The 15,853-nt window shown below is 44.8% G+C and overlaps 22 non-coding genes and 23 pseudogenes across 22 annotated transcripts; all 45 read left to right on the forward strand.

The window, feature by feature from the left end:
* The first annotated feature begins 82 nt into the window (after window positions 1-82).
* On the forward strand, window positions 83-201 carry LOC145074061 (5S ribosomal RNA). Its single transcript, XR_013691676.1, has one exon. It is a non-coding gene; the product is annotated as a 5S ribosomal RNA (ribosomal RNA).
* A 230-nt stretch (window positions 202-431) lies between these two features.
* Window positions 432-550, forward strand: LOC145079624 (5S ribosomal RNA; annotated as a pseudogene).
* A 232-nt stretch (window positions 551-782) lies between these two features.
* On the forward strand, window positions 783-901 carry LOC145080011 (5S ribosomal RNA; annotated as a pseudogene).
* A 233-nt stretch (window positions 902-1,134) lies between these two features.
* LOC145079007 (5S ribosomal RNA) lies at window positions 1,135-1,253 on the forward strand. Its single transcript, XR_013694536.1, has one exon. It is a non-coding gene; the product is annotated as a 5S ribosomal RNA (ribosomal RNA).
* Window positions 1,254-1,486: 233 nt separating this feature from the next.
* LOC145080129 (5S ribosomal RNA) lies at window positions 1,487-1,605 on the forward strand (annotated as a pseudogene).
* Window positions 1,606-1,837: 232 nt separating this feature from the next.
* Window positions 1,838-1,956, forward strand: LOC145079384 (5S ribosomal RNA). Its single transcript, XR_013694900.1, has one exon. It is a non-coding gene; the product is annotated as a 5S ribosomal RNA (ribosomal RNA).
* A 236-nt stretch (window positions 1,957-2,192) lies between these two features.
* Window positions 2,193-2,311, forward strand: LOC145085059 (5S ribosomal RNA). Its single transcript, XR_013699474.1, has one exon. It is a non-coding gene; the product is annotated as a 5S ribosomal RNA (ribosomal RNA).
* Window positions 2,312-2,546: 235 nt separating this feature from the next.
* LOC145080479 (5S ribosomal RNA) lies at window positions 2,547-2,665 on the forward strand (annotated as a pseudogene).
* A 235-nt stretch (window positions 2,666-2,900) lies between these two features.
* On the forward strand, window positions 2,901-3,019 carry LOC145073070 (5S ribosomal RNA). The gene has a single exon (XR_013691229.1). It is a non-coding gene; the product is annotated as a 5S ribosomal RNA (ribosomal RNA).
* A 238-nt stretch (window positions 3,020-3,257) lies between these two features.
* On the forward strand, window positions 3,258-3,376 carry LOC145078728 (5S ribosomal RNA). The gene has a single exon (XR_013694262.1). It is a non-coding gene; the product is annotated as a 5S ribosomal RNA (ribosomal RNA).
* A 232-nt stretch (window positions 3,377-3,608) lies between these two features.
* On the forward strand, window positions 3,609-3,727 carry LOC145080495 (5S ribosomal RNA; annotated as a pseudogene).
* Window positions 3,728-3,961: 234 nt separating this feature from the next.
* On the forward strand, window positions 3,962-4,112 carry LOC145079643 (5S ribosomal RNA; annotated as a pseudogene).
* A 230-nt stretch (window positions 4,113-4,342) lies between these two features.
* Window positions 4,343-4,461, forward strand: LOC145080082 (5S ribosomal RNA; annotated as a pseudogene).
* A 233-nt stretch (window positions 4,462-4,694) lies between these two features.
* Window positions 4,695-4,813, forward strand: LOC145073077 (5S ribosomal RNA). The gene has a single exon (XR_013691230.1). It is a non-coding gene; the product is annotated as a 5S ribosomal RNA (ribosomal RNA).
* Window positions 4,814-5,050: 237 nt separating this feature from the next.
* Window positions 5,051-5,169, forward strand: LOC145078927 (5S ribosomal RNA). Its single transcript, XR_013694458.1, has one exon. It is a non-coding gene; the product is annotated as a 5S ribosomal RNA (ribosomal RNA).
* Window positions 5,170-5,399: 230 nt separating this feature from the next.
* Window positions 5,400-5,518, forward strand: LOC145080273 (5S ribosomal RNA; annotated as a pseudogene).
* Window positions 5,519-5,750: 232 nt separating this feature from the next.
* Window positions 5,751-5,901, forward strand: LOC145080078 (5S ribosomal RNA; annotated as a pseudogene).
* Window positions 5,902-6,132: 231 nt separating this feature from the next.
* Window positions 6,133-6,251, forward strand: LOC145080171 (5S ribosomal RNA; annotated as a pseudogene).
* Window positions 6,252-6,485: 234 nt separating this feature from the next.
* Window positions 6,486-6,604, forward strand: LOC145078622 (5S ribosomal RNA). Its single transcript, XR_013694161.1, has one exon. It is a non-coding gene; the product is annotated as a 5S ribosomal RNA (ribosomal RNA).
* Window positions 6,605-6,832: 228 nt separating this feature from the next.
* Window positions 6,833-6,951, forward strand: LOC145079961 (5S ribosomal RNA; annotated as a pseudogene).
* Window positions 6,952-7,182: 231 nt separating this feature from the next.
* Window positions 7,183-7,301, forward strand: LOC145073291 (5S ribosomal RNA). Its single transcript, XR_013691312.1, has one exon. It is a non-coding gene; the product is annotated as a 5S ribosomal RNA (ribosomal RNA).
* A 233-nt stretch (window positions 7,302-7,534) lies between these two features.
* LOC145080185 (5S ribosomal RNA) lies at window positions 7,535-7,654 on the forward strand (annotated as a pseudogene).
* Window positions 7,655-7,886: 232 nt separating this feature from the next.
* On the forward strand, window positions 7,887-8,005 carry LOC145073084 (5S ribosomal RNA). Its single transcript, XR_013691231.1, has one exon. It is a non-coding gene; the product is annotated as a 5S ribosomal RNA (ribosomal RNA).
* A 238-nt stretch (window positions 8,006-8,243) lies between these two features.
* On the forward strand, window positions 8,244-8,362 carry LOC145079475 (5S ribosomal RNA). Its single transcript, XR_013694987.1, has one exon. It is a non-coding gene; the product is annotated as a 5S ribosomal RNA (ribosomal RNA).
* A 233-nt stretch (window positions 8,363-8,595) lies between these two features.
* Window positions 8,596-8,714, forward strand: LOC145074561 (5S ribosomal RNA). Its single transcript, XR_013691906.1, has one exon. It is a non-coding gene; the product is annotated as a 5S ribosomal RNA (ribosomal RNA).
* Window positions 8,715-8,947: 233 nt separating this feature from the next.
* Window positions 8,948-9,066, forward strand: LOC145080043 (5S ribosomal RNA; annotated as a pseudogene).
* A 232-nt stretch (window positions 9,067-9,298) lies between these two features.
* Window positions 9,299-9,417, forward strand: LOC145080424 (5S ribosomal RNA; annotated as a pseudogene).
* A 233-nt stretch (window positions 9,418-9,650) lies between these two features.
* On the forward strand, window positions 9,651-9,801 carry LOC145079572 (5S ribosomal RNA; annotated as a pseudogene).
* Window positions 9,802-10,032: 231 nt separating this feature from the next.
* On the forward strand, window positions 10,033-10,151 carry LOC145080172 (5S ribosomal RNA; annotated as a pseudogene).
* A 234-nt stretch (window positions 10,152-10,385) lies between these two features.
* On the forward strand, window positions 10,386-10,504 carry LOC145075561 (5S ribosomal RNA). The gene has a single exon (XR_013692463.1). It is a non-coding gene; the product is annotated as a 5S ribosomal RNA (ribosomal RNA).
* A 231-nt stretch (window positions 10,505-10,735) lies between these two features.
* Window positions 10,736-10,854, forward strand: LOC145079176 (5S ribosomal RNA). Its single transcript, XR_013694697.1, has one exon. It is a non-coding gene; the product is annotated as a 5S ribosomal RNA (ribosomal RNA).
* Window positions 10,855-11,086: 232 nt separating this feature from the next.
* LOC145073298 (5S ribosomal RNA) lies at window positions 11,087-11,205 on the forward strand. Its single transcript, XR_013691316.1, has one exon. It is a non-coding gene; the product is annotated as a 5S ribosomal RNA (ribosomal RNA).
* Window positions 11,206-11,438: 233 nt separating this feature from the next.
* On the forward strand, window positions 11,439-11,557 carry LOC145080158 (5S ribosomal RNA; annotated as a pseudogene).
* Window positions 11,558-11,791: 234 nt separating this feature from the next.
* Window positions 11,792-11,910, forward strand: LOC145085802 (5S ribosomal RNA). The gene has a single exon (XR_013700189.1). It is a non-coding gene; the product is annotated as a 5S ribosomal RNA (ribosomal RNA).
* A 240-nt stretch (window positions 11,911-12,150) lies between these two features.
* On the forward strand, window positions 12,151-12,269 carry LOC145080153 (5S ribosomal RNA; annotated as a pseudogene).
* Window positions 12,270-12,503: 234 nt separating this feature from the next.
* LOC145077802 (5S ribosomal RNA) lies at window positions 12,504-12,622 on the forward strand. The gene has a single exon (XR_013693416.1). It is a non-coding gene; the product is annotated as a 5S ribosomal RNA (ribosomal RNA).
* Window positions 12,623-12,855: 233 nt separating this feature from the next.
* On the forward strand, window positions 12,856-12,974 carry LOC145079546 (5S ribosomal RNA; annotated as a pseudogene).
* A 234-nt stretch (window positions 12,975-13,208) lies between these two features.
* LOC145080540 (5S ribosomal RNA) lies at window positions 13,209-13,329 on the forward strand (annotated as a pseudogene).
* A 232-nt stretch (window positions 13,330-13,561) lies between these two features.
* LOC145080381 (5S ribosomal RNA) lies at window positions 13,562-13,680 on the forward strand (annotated as a pseudogene).
* Window positions 13,681-13,914: 234 nt separating this feature from the next.
* Window positions 13,915-14,033, forward strand: LOC145073092 (5S ribosomal RNA). Its single transcript, XR_013691234.1, has one exon. It is a non-coding gene; the product is annotated as a 5S ribosomal RNA (ribosomal RNA).
* A 235-nt stretch (window positions 14,034-14,268) lies between these two features.
* LOC145078891 (5S ribosomal RNA) lies at window positions 14,269-14,387 on the forward strand. The gene has a single exon (XR_013694420.1). It is a non-coding gene; the product is annotated as a 5S ribosomal RNA (ribosomal RNA).
* A 232-nt stretch (window positions 14,388-14,619) lies between these two features.
* On the forward strand, window positions 14,620-14,738 carry LOC145079550 (5S ribosomal RNA; annotated as a pseudogene).
* A 232-nt stretch (window positions 14,739-14,970) lies between these two features.
* On the forward strand, window positions 14,971-15,089 carry LOC145078633 (5S ribosomal RNA). Its single transcript, XR_013694172.1, has one exon. It is a non-coding gene; the product is annotated as a 5S ribosomal RNA (ribosomal RNA).
* A 234-nt stretch (window positions 15,090-15,323) lies between these two features.
* On the forward strand, window positions 15,324-15,442 carry LOC145085422 (5S ribosomal RNA). The gene has a single exon (XR_013699821.1). It is a non-coding gene; the product is annotated as a 5S ribosomal RNA (ribosomal RNA).
* Window positions 15,443-15,674: 232 nt separating this feature from the next.
* On the forward strand, window positions 15,675-15,793 carry LOC145080200 (5S ribosomal RNA; annotated as a pseudogene).
* Window positions 15,794-15,853: the final 60 nt, after the last annotated feature.

Raw genomic sequence — 15,853 nt, forward strand, 5'->3', positions numbered from 1 at the left:
TGGATCCCACGCCCCGCGTACAAAAACAAAGGAGATTCTGCATCTTGTAACACATAAAAGCAATAAACATGGATATTATTTTGGGTGTGATCATAACAGCACTAATGCACCGGATCCCATCAGAACTCCGCAGTTAAGCGTGCTTGGGCGAGAGTAGTACTAGGATGGTTGACCCCGTGGGAAGTCCTAGTGTTGCACCCCCTTTTTCGTTGTCCGTTTACGTTTTTTTTCCATTTTACATGTGGTTTTTAGGTTTTTTTCCTTTCTTTCTTGCTATTTCTATGCTCGGGTTCCCTCCGGTTCATGGTTCATGGTTTTCGTATTTTTGGAACGGAGCCGATCGGTCACTTGGGTCCCACGCCCCGCGTACCAAAACAAAGTAGGCTCTGCGTCTTTCAACACATAAAAGCAATAAACATGGATAGTATTTCGTGTGCTATCATACCAGCACTAATGCACTGAATCCCATCAGAACTCCGCAGTTAAGCGTGCTTGGGCAGGAGTAGTACAAGGATGGGTGACCCCCTGGGATGTGCTCGTGTTGCACCCTCTTTTTCGTTGTCCGTTTGCAATTTTTTTTACATTTTACGTATGGTTTTTTGGTTTTTTATCCTTTCTTTCTTGCTATTTCTATGCTCGGGTGCCCTCCGGTTCATGGTTCATGGTTTTCGTATTTTTGGAACGTAGCCGATCGGTCACATGGGTCCCACGCCCCGCGTACCAAAACAAAGTAGGTTCTGCGTCTTGTAACACATAAAAACAATAAACATGGATAGTATTTCGTGTGCTATCATACCAGCACTAATGCACCGAATCCCGTTAGAACTCCGCAGTTAAGCGTGCTTGGGCGAAAGTAGTACAAGGATGGGTGACCCCCTGGGATGTGCTTGTGTTGCACCCTATTTTTCGTTGTCCGTTTGCATTTTTTTTTTACATTTTACGTGCGGTTTTTTGGTTTTTTATCCATTCTATCTTGCTATTTCTATGCTCGGGTGCCTTCCGGTTTATGGTTGATGGTTTTCGTATTTTTGGAACGGAGCCGATCGGTCACGTTGATCCCACGCCCCGCGTACAAAAACAAAAGAGATTATGCGTCTTGTAACACATAAAAGCAATAAACATGCATATTATTTTGGGTGTGATCATAACAACACTAATGCACCGGATCCCATGAGAACTCCGCAGTTAAGTGTGCTTGGGCGAGAGTAGTACTAGGATTGGTGACCCCCTGGGAAATCCTCGTGTTGCACCCCCCTTTTTCGTTGTCCGTTTGCGTTGTCTTTTTACATTTCACGTGCGGTTTTTTGGTTTTTTTCCTTTCTTTCTTGCTATTTCTATGCTCGGGTGCCCTCCGGTTCATGGTTCATGGTTTTCGTATTTTTGGAACGGAGCCGATCGGTCACATGGGTCCCACGCGCCGCGTACATAAACAAAGTAGGCTCTGCGTCTTGTAACACATATAAGCAATAAACATGGATAGTATTTCATGTGCTATCATACCAGCACTAATGCACCGAATCCCATCAGAACTCCGCAGTTAAGCGTGCTTGGGCGAGAGTAGTACAAGGATGCGTGACCCCCTGGGATGTGCTCGTGTTGCACCCTCTTTTTCGTTGTCCGTTTGCATCTTTTTTTACATTTTACGTGCGGTTTTGTGGTTTTTTATCCTTTCTTTCTTGCTATTTCTATGCTCGGGTGCCCTCCGGTTCATGGTTCATGGTTTTCGTATTTTTGGAACGGAGCCGATCGGTCACATGGGTCCCACGCCCCGCGTACCAAAACAAAGAAGGTTCTGCGTCTTGTAACACATAAAAGCAATATACATGGATAGTATTTCGTGTGCGATCATACCAGCACTAATGCACCGAATCCCATCAGAACTCCGCAGTTATGCATGCTTGGGCAAGAGTAGTACAAGGATGGGTGACCCCCTGGGAAGTGCTCGTGTTGCACCCTCTTTTTCGTTGTGCGTTTGCATTTTTTTTTTTTTTTACATTTTACGTGCTGTTTTTTTGTTTTTTTCCTTTCTTTTTGCTATTTCTATGCTCGGGTGCCTTCCGGTTTATGGTTGATGGTTTTCGTATTTTTGGAACGGAGCCGATCGGTCACGTGGATCCCACGCCCCGCGTACAAAAACAAAGGAGATTCTGCATCTTGTAACACATAAAAGCAATAAACATGGATATTATTTTGGGTGTGATCATAACAGCACTAATGCACCGGATCCCATCAGAACTCCGCAGTTAAGCGTGCTTGGGCGAGAGTAGTACTAGGATGGGTGACCCCCTGGGAAGTCCTCGTGTTGCACCCCATTTTTCGTTGTCGGTTTGCGTTTTTTTTTTCCATTTTACGTGCGGTTTTTAGGTTTTTTTTTTCCTTTCTTTCTTGCTATTTCTATGCTCGGGTTCCCTCCGGTTCATGGTTCATGGTTTTCGTATTTTTGGAACGGAGCTGATCGATCACTTGGGTCCCACGCCCCGCGTACCAAAACAAAGTAGACACTGCGTCTTGTAACACATAAAAGCAATAAACATGGATAGTATTTCGTGTGCTATCATACCAGCACTAATGCATCGAATCCCATCAGAACTCCGCAGTTAAGCGTGCTTGTGCGAGAGTAGTACAAGGATGGGTGACTCCCTGGGATGTGCTTGTGTTGCATCATCTTTTTCGTTGTCCGTTTGCCTTTTTTTTTTTTACATTTTACGTGCGGTTTTTTGGTTTTTTATCCTTTCTTTCTTGCTATTTCTATGCTCGGGTGTCCTCCGGTTCATGGTTCATGGTTTTCGTATTTTTGGAACGGAGCCGATCGGTCACATGGGTCCCACGCCCCGCGTACCAAAACAAAGTAGGTTCTGCGTCTTGTAACACATAAAAACAATAAACAAGGATACTATTTCGTGTGCTATCATACCAGCACTAATGCACCGGATCTCATCAGAACTCCGCAGTTAAGCGTGCTTGGGCGAGAGTAGTACTAGGATTGGTGACCCCCTGGGAAGTCCTCGTGTTGCACCCCCTTTTTAGGTTGTCCGTTTGCGTTTTTTTTTTTTACATTTTACGTGCGATTTTTTGTTTTTTTTTTTCCTTTCTTTCTTGCTATTTCTATGCTCGGGTGCCCTCAGGTTCATTGTTCATGGTTTTTGTATTTTTGGAACTGAGTCGATCGGTCACATGGGTCCCACACCCTGCGTACCAAAACAAAGAAGGTTCTGCGTTTTGTAACACATAAAAGCAATAAACATAGATAGTATTTCGTGTGCGTTCATACCAGCACTAACGCACCGAATCCCATCAGAACATCGCAGTTAAGCGTGCTTGGGCGAGAGTAGTACAAGGATGGGTGACCCCCTGGGAAGTGCTTGTGTTGCACCCTCTTTTTCGTTGTCCGTTTGCGTTTTCTTTTTACATTTTACGTGCAGTTTTTTAGTTTTTTTCCTTTCTTTCTTGCTATTTCTATGCTCGGGTGCCCTCCGGTTCATGGTTGATGGTTTTCGTATTTTTGGAACGGAACCGATCGGTCACATGGGTCCCACGCCCCGCGTACCAAAACAAAGTAGGCTCTGCGTCTTGTAACACATAAAAGCAATAAACATGGATAGTATTTCATGTGCGATCATACCAGCAATAATGCAGCGAATCCCATCAGAACTCCGCAGTTATGCATGCTTGGGCAAGAGTAGTACAAGGATGGGTAACACCCTGGGAAGTGCTCGTGTTGCACCCTCTTTTTCGTTGTGCGTTTGCATTTTTTTTTTTTAAATTTTACGTGCTGTTTTTTTGTTTTTTTCCTTTCTTTCTGGCTATTTCTATGCTCGGGTGCCTTCCGGTTTATGGTTGATGGTTTTCGTATTTTTGGAACGGAGCCGATCGGTCACGTGGATCCCACGCCCCGCGTACAAAAACAAAGGAGATTCTGCATCTTGTAACACATAAAAGCAATAAACATGGATATTATTTTGGGTGTGATCATAACAGCACTAATGCACCGGATCCCATCAGAACTCTGCAGTTAAGCGTGCTTGGGCGAGAGTAGTACTAGGATGGGTGACCCCCGGGCGAGAGTAGTACTAGTATGGGTGACACCCTGGGAAGTCCTCGTGTTGCACCCCCTTTTTCGTTGTCCGTTTGCGTTTTTTTTCCATTTTACGTGCGGTTTTTAGGTTTTTTTCCTTTCTTTCTTGCTATTTCTATGCTCGGGTTCCCTCCGGTTCATGGTTCATGGTTTTCGTATTTTTGGAACGGAGCCGATCGGTCACTTGGGTCCCACGCCCCGCGTACCAAAACAAAGTAGGCTCTGCGTCTAGTAACACATAGAAGCAATAAACATGGATAGTATTTCGTGTGCTATCATACCAGCACTAATGCATCGAATCCCATCAGAACTCCGCAGTTAAACGTGCTTGGGCGAGAGTAGTACAAGGATGGATGACCCCCTGGGATGTGCTCGTGTTGCACAATCTTTTTCGTTGTCCGTTTGCATTTTTTTTTTACATTTTACGTGCGGTTTTTTGGTTTTTTATCCTTTCTTTCTTGCTATTTCTATGCTCGGGTGCCCTCCGGTTCATGGTTGATGGTTTTCGTATTTTTGGAACGGAGCCGATCGGTCACATGGGTCCCACGCCCCGCGTACCAAAACAAAGTAGGCTCTGCGTCTTGTAACACATAAAAGCAATAAACATGGATAGTATTTCGTGTGCTATCATACCAGCACTAATGCACCGGATCTCATCAGAACTCCGCAGTTAAGCGTGCTTGGGCGAGAGTAGTACTAGGATTGGTGACCCCCTGGGAAGTCCTCGTGTTGCACCCCCCTTTTTAGTTTGTCCGTTTGCGTTTTTTTTTTTACATTTTACGTGCGGTTTTTTGTTTTTTTTTTCCTTTCTTTCTTGCTATTTCTATGCTCGGGTGCCCTCCGGTTCATGGTTCATGGTTTTCGTATTTTTGGAACTGAGTCGATCGGTCACATGGGTCCCACACCGCGCGTACCAAAACAAAGAAGGTTCTGCGTTTTGTAACACATAAAAGCAATAAACATAGATAGTATTTCGTGTGCGATCATACCAGCACTAATGCACCGAATCCCATCAGAACATCGCAGTTAAGCGTGCTTGGGCGAGAGTAGTACAAGGATGGGTGACCCCCTGGGAAGTGCTCGTGTTCCACCCTCTTTTTCGTTGTCCGTTTGCATTTTTTTAACATTTTACGTGTGGTTTTTTGGTTTTTTTCCTTTCTTTCTAGCTATTTCTATGCTCGGGTGCCTTCCGGTTTATGGTTGATGGTTTTCGTATTTTTGGAACGGAGCCGATCGGTCACGTGGATCCCACGCCCCGCGTACCAAAACAAAGAAGGTTCTGCGTCTTGTAACACATAAAAGCAATAAACATGGATAGTATTTCGTGTGCGATCATACCAGCACTAATGCACCGAATCCCATCAGAACTCCGCAGTTATGCATGCTTGGGCAAGAGTAGTACAAGGATGGGTGACACCTTGGGAAGTGCTCGTGTTGCACCCTCTTTTTCGTTGTGCGTTTGCATTTTTTTTTTAAATTTTATGTGCTGTTTTTTTGTTTTTTTCCTTTCTTTCTGGCTATTTCTATGCTCGGGTGCCTTCCGGTTTATGGTTGATGGTTTTCGTAATTTTGGAACGGAGCCGATCGGTCACGTGGATCCCACGCCCCGCGTACAAAAACAAAGGAGATTCTGCATCTTGTAACACATAAAAGCAATAAACATGGATATTATTTTGGGTGTGATCATAACAACACTAATGCACCGGATCCCATCAGAACTCTGCAGTTAAGCGTGCTTGGGTGAGAGTAGTACTAGGATGGGTGACCCCCGGGCGACAGTAGTACTAGGATGGGTGACCCCCTGGGAAGTCCTCGTGTTGCACCCCCTTTTTCGTTGTCCGTTTGCGTTTTTTACTCCATTTTACGTGCGGTTTTTAGGTTTTTTTCCATTCTTTCTTGCTATTTCTATGCTCGGGTTCCCTCCGGTTCATGGTTCATGGTTTTCGTATTTTTGGAACGGAGCCGATCGGTCACTTGGGTCCCACGCCCCGCGTACCAAAACAAAGTAGGCTCTGCGTCTAGTAACACATAAAGGCAATAAACATGGATAGTATTTCGTGTGCTATCATACCAGCACTAATGCATCGAATCCCATCAGAACTCCGCAGTTAAGCGTGCTTGGGCGAGAGTAGTACAAGGATGGATGACCCCCTGGGATGTGCTCGTGTTGCACCATCTTTTTCGTTGTCCGTTTGCATTTTTTTTTTTACATTTTACGTGCAGTTTTTTGGTTTTTTATCCTTTCTTTCTTGCTATTTCTATGCTCGGGTACCCTCCGGTTCATGGTTCATGGTTTTCGTATTTTTGGAACGGAGCCGATCGGTCACATGGGTCCCACGCCCCGCGTACCAAAACAAAGTAGGTTCTGCGTCTTGTAACACATAAAAACAATAAATAGGGATACTATTTCGTGTGCTATCATACCAGCACTAATGCACCGGATCTCATCAGAACTCCACAGTTAAGCGTGCTTGGGCAAGAGTAGTACTAGGATTGGTGACCCCCTGGGAAGTCCTCGTGTTGCACCCCCCTTTTTAGTTTGTCCGTTTGCGTTTTTTTTTTACATTTTACGTGCGGTTTTTTTTTCCTTTCTTTCTTGCTATTTCTATGCTCGGGTGCCCTCGGTTTCATGGTTCATGGTTTTCGTATTTTTGGAACTGAGTCGATCGGTCACATGGGTCCCACACCGCGCGTACCATTACAAAGAAGGTTCTGCGTTTTGTAACACATAAAAGCAATAAACATAGATAGTATTTCGTGTGCGATCATACCAGCACTAATGCACCGAATCCCATCATAACATCGCAGTTAAGCGTGCTTGGGCGAGAGTAGTACAAGGATGGGTGACCCCCTGGGAAGTGCTCGTGTTCCACCCTCTTTTTCGTTCTCCGTTTGCATTTTTTTTTAACATTTTACGTGCGGTTTGTTGGTTTTTTTCCTTTCTTTCTGGCTATTTCTATGCTCGGGTGCCTTCCGGTTTATGGTTGATGGTTTTCGTATTTTTGGAACGGAGCCGATCGGTCACGTGGATCCCACGCCCCGCGTACAAAAACAAAGGAGATATGCGTCTTGTAACACATAAAAGCAATAAACATGGATATTATTTTGGGTGTGATCATAACAGCACTAATGCACCGGATCCCATCAGAACTCCGCAGTTAAGCGTGCTTGGGCGAGAGTAGTACTAGGATTGGTGACCCCCTGGGAAATCCTCGTGTTGCACCCCCCTTTTTCGTTGTCCGTTTGCGTTTTCTTTTTACATTTTACGTGCGGTTTTTTGGTTTTTTTCCTTTCTTTCTTGCTATTTCTATGCTCGGGTGCCCTCCGGTTCATGGTTGATGGTTTTCGTATTTTTGGAACGGAGCCGATCGGTCACATGGGTCCCACGCCCCGCGTACCAAAACAAAGTAGGCTCTGCGTCTTGTAACACATAAAAGCAATAAACATGGATAGTATTTCGTGTGCTATCATACCAGCACTAATGCACCGAATCCCATCAGAACTCCGCAGTTAAGTGTGCTTGGGTGAGAGTAGTACAAGGATGGGTGACCCCCCTGGGATGTGCTCGTGTTGCACCCTCTTTTTCATTGTCCGTTTGCATTTTTTTTTACATTTTACGTGCAGTTTTTTGGGTTTTTATCCTTTCTTTCTTGCTATTTCTATGCTCGGGTACCCTCCGGTTCATGGTTCATGGTTTTCGTATTTTTGGAACGGAGCCGATCAGTCACATGGGTCCCACGCCCCGCGTACCAAAACAAAGTAGGTTCTGCGTCTTGTAACACATAAAAACATTAAACAGGGATATTATTTCGTGTGCTATCATACCAGCACTAATGCACCGGATCTCATCAGAACTCCGCAGTTAAGCGTGCTTGGGCGAGAGTAGTACTAGGATTGGTGACCCCCTGGGAAGTCCTCGTGTTGCACCCCCCTTTTTAGTTTGTCCGTTTGCGTTTTTTTTTTTTACATTTTACGTGCGGTTTTTTGTTTTTTTTTTCCTTTCTTTCTTGCTATTTCTATGCTCGGGTGCTCTCCGGTTCATGGTTCATGGTTTTCGTATTTTTGGAACTGAGTCGATCGGTCACATGGGTCCCACACCGCGCGTACCAAAACACAGAAGGTTCTGCGTTTTGTAACACATAAAAGCAATAAACATAGATAGTATTTCGTGTGTGATCATACCAGCACTAATGCACCGAATCCCATCAGAACATCGTAGTTTAGCGTGCTTGGGCGAGAGTAGTACAAGGATGGGTGACCCCCTGGGAAGTGCTCGTGTTCCACCCTCTTTTTCGTTGTCCGTTTGCATTTTTTTTTTAACATTTTACGTGTGGTTTTTTGGTTTTTTTCCTTTCTTTCTAGCTATTTCTATGCTCGGGTGCCTTCCGGTTTATGGTTGATGGTTATCGTATTTTTGGAACGGAGCCGATCGGTCACGTGGATCCCACGCCCCGCGTACAAAAACAAAGGAGATTATGCGTCTTGTAACACATAAAAGCAATAAACATGGATATTATTTTGGGTGTGATCATAACAGCACTAATGCACCGGATCCCATCAGAACTCCGCAGTTAAGTGTGCTTGGGCGAGAGTAGTACTAGGATTGGTGACCCCCTGGGAAATCCTCGTGTTGCACCCCCCTTTTTCGTTGTCCGTTTGCGTTTTCTTTTTACATTTTACGTGCGGTTTTTTGGTTTTTTTCCTTTCTTTCTTGCTATTTCTATGCTCGGGTGCCCTCCGGTTCATGTTTCATGGTTTTCGTATTTTTGGAACGGAGCCGATCGGTCACATGGGTCCCACGCGCCGTGTACATAAACAAAGTAGGCTCTGCGTCTTGTAACACATAAAAGCAATAAACATGGATAGTATTTCATGTGCTATCATACCAGCACTAATGCACCGAATCCCATCAAAACTCCGCAGTTAAGCGTGCTTGGGCGAGAGTAGTACAAGGATGGGTGACCCCCTGGGATATGCTCGTGTTGCACCCTCTTTTTTGTTGTCCGTTTGGATTTTTTTTTACATTTTACGTGCGGTTTTTTGGTTTTTTATCCTTTCTTTCTTGCTATTTCTATGCTCGGGTGCCTTCCGGTTTATGGTTGATGGTTTTCGTATTTTTGGAACGGAGCCGATCGGTCACGTGGATCCCACGCCCCGCGTACCAAAACAAAGAAGGTTCTGCGTCTTGTAACACATAAAAGCAATAAACATGGATAGTATTTCGTGTGCGATCATACCAGCACTAATGCACCGAATCCCATCAGAACTCCGCAGTTATGCATGCTTGGGGAAGTGTAGTACAAGGATGGGTGACACCTTGGGAAGTGCTCGTGTTGCACCCTCTTTTTCGTTGTGCGTTTGCATTTTTTTTTTAAAATTTTATGTGCTGTTTTTTTGTTTTTTTCCTTTCTTTCTGGCTATTTCTGTGCTCGGGTGCCTTCCGGTTTATGGTTGATGGTTTTCGTATTTTTGGAACGGAGCCGATCGGTCACGTGGATCCCACGCCCCGCGTACAAAAACAAAGGAGATTCTGCATCTTGTAACACATAAAAGCAATAAACATGGATATTATTTTGGGTGTGATCATAACAACACTAATGCACCGGATCCCATCAGAACTCTGCAGTTAAGCGTGCTTGGGCGAGAGTAGTACTAGGATGGGTGACCCCCGGGCGACAGTAGTACTAGGATGGGTGACCCCCTGGGAAGTCCTCGTGTTGCACCCCCTTTTTCGTTGTCCGTTTGCGTTTTTTATTCCATTTTACGTGCGGTTTTTAGGTTTTTTTCCATTCTTTTTTGCTATTTCTATGCTCGGGTTCCCTCCGGTTCATGGTTCATGGTTTTTGTATTTTTGGAACGGAGCCGATCGGTCACTTGGGTCCCACGCCCCGCGTACCAAAACAAAGTAGGCTCTGCGTCTAGTAACACATAAAGGCAATAAACATGGATAGTATTTCGTGTGCTATCATACCAGCACTAATGCATCGAATCCCATCAGAACTCCGCAGTTAAGCGTGCTTGGGCGAGAGTAGTACAAGGATGGATGACCCCCTGGGATGTGCTCGTGTTGCACCATCTTTTTCGTTGTCCGTTTGCATTTTTTTTTTTACATTTTACGTGCAGTTTTTTGGTTTTTTATGCTTTCTTTCTTGCTATTTCTATGCTCGGGTACCCTCCGGTTCATGGTTCATGGTTTTCGTATTTTTGGAACGGAGCCGATCGGTCACATGGGTCCCACGCCCCGCGTACCAAAACAAAGTAGGTTCTGCGTCTTGTAACACATAAAAACAATAAATAGGGATACTATTTCGTGTGCTATCATACCAGCACTAATGCACCGGATCTCATCAGAACTCCACAGTTAAGCGTGCTTGGGCGAGAGTAGTACTAGGATTGGTGACCCCCTGGGAAGTCCTCGTGTTGCACCCCCCTTTTTAGTTTGTCCGTTTGCGTTTTTTTTTTTACATTTTACGTGCGGTTTTTTTTTTTCCTTTCTTTCTTGCTATTTCTATGCTCGGGTGCCCTCGGTTTCATGGTTCATGGTTTTCGTATTTTTGGAACTGAGTCGATCGGTCACATAGGTCCCACACCGCGCGTACCAATACAAAGAAGGTTCTGCGTTTTGTAACACATAAAAGCAATAAACATAGATAGTATTTCGTGTGCGATTATACCAGCACTAATGCACCGAATCCCATCAGAACATCGCAGTTAAGCGTGCTTGGGCGAGAGTAGTACAAGGATGGGTGACCCCCTGGGAAGTGCTCGTGTTCCACCCTCTTTTTCGTTCTCCGTTTGCATTTTTTTTTAACATTTTACGTGCGGTTTTTTGGTTTTTTTCCTTTCTTTCTGGCTATTTCTATGCTCGGGTGCCTTCCGGTTTATGGTTGATGGTTTTCGTATTTTTGGAACGGAGCCGATCGGTCACGTGGATCCCACGCCCCGCGTACAAAAACAAAGGAGATTATGCGTCTTGTAACACATAAAAGCAATAAACATGGATATTATTTTGGGTGTGATCATAACAGCACTAATGCACCGGATCCCATCAGAACTCCGCAGTTAAGCGTGCTTGGGCGAGAGTAGTACTAGGATTGGTGACCCCCTGGGAAATCCTCGTGTTGCACCCCCCTTTTTCGTTGTCCGTTTGCGTTTTCTTTTTACATTTTACGTGCGGTTTTTTGGTTTTTTTCCTTTCTTTCTTGCTATTTCTATGCTCGGGTGCCCTCCGGTTCATGGTTGATGGTTTTCGTATTTTTGGAACGGAGCTGATCGGTCACATGGGTCCCACGCCCCGCGTACCAAAACAAAGTAGGCTCTGCGTCTTGTAACACATAAAAGCAATAAACATGGATAGTATTTCGTGTGCTATCATACCAGCACTAATGCACCGAATCCCATCAGAACTCCGCAGTTAAGTGTGCTTGGGCAAGAGTAGTACAAGGATGGGTGACCCCCTGGAAAGTGCTCGTGTTCCACCCTCTTTTTCGTTGTCCGTTTGCATTTTTTTTTTAACATTTTATGTGCGGTTTTTTGGTTTTTTTCCTTTCTTTTTGGCTATTTCTATGCTCGGGTGCCTTCCGGTTTATGGTTGATGGTTTTCGTATTTTGTGGAACGGAGCCGATCGGTCACGTGGATCCCACGTCCCGCGTACAAAAACAAAGGAGATTATGCGTCTTGTAACACATAAAAGCAATAAACATGGATATTATTTTGGGTGTGATCATAACAGCACTAATGCACCGGATCCCATCAGAACTCCGCAGTTAAGCGTGCTTGGGCGAGAGTAGTACTAGGATTGGTGACCCCCTGGGAAGTCCTCGTGTTGCACCCCCCTTTTTAGTTTGTCCGTTTGCGTTTTTTTTTTTTTTACATTTTACGTGCGGTTTTTTGTTTTTTTTTTCCTTTCTTTCTTGCCATTTCTATGCTCGGGTGCCCTCCGGTTCATGGTTCATGGTTTTCGTATTTTTGGAACTGAGTCGATCGGTCACATGGGTCCCACACCGCGCGTACCAAAACAAAGAAGGTTCTGCGTTTTGTAACACATAAAAGCAATAAACATAGATAATATTTCATGTGTGATCATACCAGCACTAATGCAACGAATCCCATCAGAACATCGCAGTTAAGCGTGCTTGGGCGAGAGTCGTACAAGGATGGGTGACCCCCTGGGAAGTGCTCGTGTTCCACCCTCTTTTTCGTTGTCCGTTTTCATTTTTTTTTTTAACATTTTACGTGCGGTTTTTTGGTTTTTTTCCTTTCTTTCTGGCTATTTCTATGCTCGGGTGCCTTCCGGTTTATGGTTGATGGTTTTCGTATTTTTGGAACGGAGTCGATCGGTCACGTGGATCCCACGCCCCGCGTACAAAAACAAAGGAGATTATGCGTCTTGTAACACATAAAAGCAATAAACATGGATATTATTTTGGGTGTGATCATAACAGCACTAATGCAACGGATCCCATCAGAACTCCGCAGTTAAGCGTGCTTGGGCGAGAGTAGTACTACGATTGGTGACCCCCTGGGAAATCCTCGTGTTGCACCCCCCTTTTTCGTTGTCCGTTTGTGTTTTCTTTTTACATTTTACGTGCGGTTTTTTGGTTTTTTTCCTTTCTTTCTTGCTATTTCTATGCTCGGGTGCCCTCCGGTTCATGGTTGATGGTTTTCGTATTTTTGGAACGAAGCCGATCGGTCACATGGGTCCCACGCCCCGCGTACCAAAACAAAGTAGACTCTGCGTCTTGTAACACATAAAAGCAATAAACATGGATAGTATTTCGTGTGCTATCATACCAGCACTAATGCACCGAATCCCATCAGAACTCCGCAGCTAAGCGTGCTTAGGCGAGAGTAGTACAAGGATGGGTGACCCCCTGGGATGTGCTCGTGTTGCACCCTCTTTTTTGTTGTCCGTTTGGATTTTTTTTTTTACATTTTACGTGCGGTTTTTTGGTTTTTTATCCTTTCTTTCTTGCTATTTCTATGCTCGGGTGCCTTCCGGTTTATGGTTGATGGTTTTCGTATTTTTGGAACGGAGCCGATCGGTCACGTGGATCCCCCGCCCCGCGTACCAAAACAAAGAAGGTTCTGCGTCTTGTAACACATGAAAGCAATAAACATGGATAGTATTTCGTGTGCGATCATACCAGCACTAATGCAGCGAATCCCATCAGAACTCCGCAGTTATGCATGCTTGGGCAAAAGAGTAGTACAAGGATGGGTGACACCCTGGGAAGTGCTCGTTTTGCACCCTCTTTTTCGTTGTGCGTTTGCATTTTTTTTTAAAATTTTACGTGCTGTTTTTAGGTTTTTTTCCTTTCTTTCTGGCTATTTCTATGCTCGGGTGCCGTCCGGTTTATGGTTGATGGTTTTCGTATTTTTGGAACGGAGCTGATCGATCACTTGGGTCCCACGCCCCGCGTACCAAAACAAAGTAGGCTCTGCGTCTTGTAACACATAAAAGCAATAAACATGGATAGTATTTCGTGTGCTATCATACCAGCACTAATGCATCGAATCCCATCAGAACTCCGCAGTTAAGCGTGCTTGGGCGAGAGTAGTACAAGGATGGGTGACTCCCTGGGATGTGCTTGTGTTGCATCATCTTTTTCGTTGTCCGTTTGCCTTTTTTTTTTTACATTTTACATGCGGTTTTTTGGTTTTTTATCCTTTCTTTCTTGCTATTTCTATGCTCGGGTGCCCTCCGGTTCATGGTTCATGGTTTTCGTATTTTTGGAACGGAGCCGATCGGTCACATGGGTCCCACGCCCCGCGTACCAAAACAAAGTAGGTTCTGCGTCTTGTAACACATAAAAACAATAAACAAGGATACTATTTCGTGTGCTATCATACCAGCACTAATGCACCGGATCTCATCAGAACTCCGCAGTTAAGCGTGCTTGGGCGAGAGTAGTACTAGGATTGGTGACCCCCTGGGAAGTCCTCGTGTTGCACCCCCTTTTTAGGTTGTCCGTTTGCGTTTTTTTTTTACATTTTACGTGCGATTTTTTGTTTTTTTTTTCCTTTCTTTCTTGCTATTTCTATGCTCGGGTGCCCTCCGGTTCATTGTTCATGGTTTTCGTATTTTTGGAACTGAGTCAATCGGTCACATGGGTCCCACACCCCGCGTACCAAAACAAAGAAGGTTCTGCGTTTTGTAACACATAAAAGCAATAAACATAGATAGTATTTCATGTGCGTTCATACCAGCACTAACGCACCGAATCCCATCAGAACATCGCAGTTAAGCGTGCTTGGGCGAGAGTAGTACAAGGATGGGTGACCCCCTGGGAAGTGCTCGTGTTGCACCCTCTTTTTGGTTGTCCGTTTGCATTTTTTTTTAACATTTTACGTGCGGTTTTTTGGTTTTTTTCCTTTCTTTCTGGCTATTTCTATGCTCGGGTGCCTTCCGGTTTATGGTTGATGGTTTTCGTATTTTTGGAACGGAGCCGATCGGTCACGTGGATCCCACGCCCCGCGTACAAAAACAAAGGAGATTATGCGTCTTGTAACACATAAAAGCAATAAACATGGATATTATTTTGGGTGTGATCATAACAACACTAATGCAACGGATCCCATCAGAACTCCGCAGTTAAGCGTGCTTGGGCGAGAGTAGTACAAGGATGGGTGACCCCCTGGGATGTGCTCGTGTTGCACCCTCTTTTTCGTTGTCCGTTTGCATCTTTTCTTACATTTTACGTGCGGTTTTGTGGTTTTTTATCCTTTCTTTCTTGCTATTTCTATGCTCGGGTGCCCTCCGGTTCATGGTTCATGGTTTTCGTATTTTTGGAACGGAGCCGATCGGTCACATGGGTCCCACGCCCCGCGTACCAAAACAAAGAAGGTTCTTCGTCTTGTAACACATAAAAGCAATATACATGGATAGTATTTCGTGTGCGATCATACCAGCACTAATGCACCGAATCCCATCAGAACTCCGCAGCTAAGCGTGCTTGGGCGAGAGTAGTACAAGGATGGGTGACCCCCTGGGATGTGCTCGTGTTGCACCCTCTTTTTTGTTGTCCGTTTGGATTTTTTTTTTTACATTTTACGTGCGGTTTTTTGGTTTTTTATCCTTTCTTTCTTGCTATTTCTATGCTCGGGTGCCTTCCGGTTTATGGTTGATGGTTTTCGTATTTTTGGAACGGAGCCGATCGGTCACGTGGATCCCCCGCCCCGCGTACCAAAACAAAGAAGGTTCTGCGTCTTGTAACACATAAAAGCAATACACATGGATATTATTTTGGGTGTGATCATAACAGCACTAATGCACCGGATCCCATCAGAACTCCGCAGTTAAGCGTGCTTGGGCGAGAGTAGTACTAGGATGGGTGACCCCCGGGGAAGTCCTCGTGTTGCACCCCATTTTTCGTTGTCGGTTTGCGTTTTTTTTTCCATTTTACGTGCGGTTTTTAGGTTTTTTTTCCTTTCTTTCTTGCTATTTCTATGCTCGGGTTCGCTCCGGTTCATGGTTCATGGTTTTCGTATTTTTGGAACGGAGCTGATCGATCACTTGGGTCCCACGCCCCGCGTACCAAAACAAAGTAGGCTCTGCGTCTTGTAACACATAAAAGCAATAAACATGGATAGTATTTCGTGTGCTATCATACCAGCACTAATGCATCGAATCCCATCAGAACTCCGCAGTTAAGCGTGCTTGGGCGAGAGTAGTACAAGGATGGGTGACCCCCTGGGATGTGCTTGTGTTGCATCATCTTTTTCGTTGTCCGTTTGCATTTTTTTTTTACATTTTACGTGCGGTTTTTTGGTTTTTT

This window comes from Lactuca serriola, chromosome 1, assembly GCF_051521515.1.
Source record: "Lactuca serriola cultivar US96UC23 chromosome 1, Lser_US96UC23_V15, whole genome shotgun sequence".
Classification (NCBI taxonomy): domain Eukaryota; kingdom Viridiplantae; phylum Streptophyta; class Magnoliopsida; order Asterales; family Asteraceae; genus Lactuca; species Lactuca serriola.